Source organism: Schistocerca nitens, chromosome 2 (assembly GCF_023898315.1).
Source record: "Schistocerca nitens isolate TAMUIC-IGC-003100 chromosome 2, iqSchNite1.1, whole genome shotgun sequence".
Taxonomy (NCBI): Eukaryota; Metazoa; Arthropoda; class Insecta; order Orthoptera; family Acrididae; genus Schistocerca; species Schistocerca nitens.
Window position 1 is genome coordinate 269,939,154 of NC_064615.1, and position 1,963 is coordinate 269,941,116.

The window sequence follows — 1,963 nt, forward strand, 5'->3', positions numbered from 1 at the left end:
CATATGTGGAGGATAATTAACATCTGAAGTAATCAGCTCATTGGTACAGCAGCAGAAACAATATGCAGTAAAAACCATCTTAAATATGAGATCTTATTATTAATTGTGGTATAATGGAAGTGTTTGTGCTCAGTGCAATCTGTATATGGAGATAACTACCTACCTATAGAAGTGTGTCATGGTACAGCCTTTTCTAACATCAAGGAATTACAACTTTAAACATAGTTGCCTGGAGTAATGTGTGTGGAAAGAGTAAGCAAGATTTATACGTATATTGCCCTTCAGGCTAGAATATTAAGCAATTTGATGGAATACAGTGAAAGAATAGTTTTTCTGAGTGATAATTTTGTCTGATTGGTAATGCGAGTTAAGTTTGCTGAAGTATAAGAATCTGTTACAGTGGAGTGTTTTTCAGTAGAGTCAGTTTTGCATTAGATAAGCAGAGCAGGTGTTTATTTATTAGATAATGAAACCATGAATAATGTTAGGGTCTTAGTGGGTAGGGAGCCTGTCTCAGAAGCAGGGATATTTTTTGAGAATGCACTGCAGTAGTTAACGAGGTAAGAAAGGTAAGTAAAGTAATGCGCTGACAGACATGATTAATGCAAAAGATAACTGTGTACGAACGAATGTGGTGTATCTGTATTGACAATCTAAATTGTGAACTAGGCAACCTTGAGTACTGTGTATATTTTGCAATCCATGACAATGCAGCTGGAAAATTTTAGTGAGGTACAAGTCATATAACGCTGCATCATTTAATCTATAGGCTGCCTGAAAACTTCTATTTGTGTTCTGAGGAATTATGAGCTTAAGGTGGTAATACTGGAACAAAGAACAATAATTTTGCTGATTAACTGATAACTGTGGTGCTAAACTGATGTGAATATTCTGACAGGTCAACTATTTGGTAGCATTTTGTGAGGATTTAATTTTCTGGTCAAATGAAAGTAGTGCTAAAGAGCTGAGTAGAGAAGTGGGTCAGTGTTTTGGTAGAACTGCCATCCCCTTAATTTTGAGTTGAATAGTATTTAAGCTAGGTTATGGTGACTCTATTCTTTTTTTCATAACACAATGATTCGTAAAGTTATACTACAGCACATCTTGAGTTTTTGGTGTTTTGCAAATGGGAAAGAAACAAAAATCTTCTAAGTTTAACCAGTTTCAGACAGTTATGACTTAGAGTAATGTTTTGTAGTGTAAGGTGCTCTTGATTTTAAAATTTTTTCAAGTGACCACCTTTCGTACTATAGTCAATTGTAGTGCTAATTATTGTAATGTTATGAGAGCTATGTAATTTATTTATTTATGAGGTAATGACTATCATCTGCCATTAGTGTTAAACAATTTTTTTCTTAGACTTAAGTTAGAAGTAAAAGTAAGTGTACTAAAGTAGGATATTTTTCTAATTTTTTCATGTAGTGTGGTGGAGGAGACTCACCTCCAAGAGAACTGATAGCAGTGCATTTTCTTACTAATTGCCACTTGGACCTGTCGAAGCCGTGGGAACTTGGTGAGAAAATGTGAAAAAACTCATTAATCAAGTGTGAAACTGCTTGTGAAAAATACTAAACATTGAGCAAGTGAAATTTTCTAACAAGTGAACTGCAATGAGCAGTTTAGATTATCTTTGTACAACACACGAGGATTTATTATTTGAAGCAAGACAGGATTTGTATCAAATAATATGCATCTTTAAATGTTATCTTCACTTTTCCAAAAAGGACATCACTTATGATGAAGATGCCTAATTTCTTGTTAAATGTATAACTTGTGGATATTTTGTGTAACTTTGCAATACACTGTATGTAAACATTTTCTATGGGGATTTTCATATGGCCAGTTCGTATAAGTATAAATTTGAAAAACAAACATACCGTAGTTTTTGATAAGATTTTTGTGTAATGCTTTATGTGTTTGTAGATTTTGAACCCAATTTCTGGGGTCACTTGTGGTCATTGAA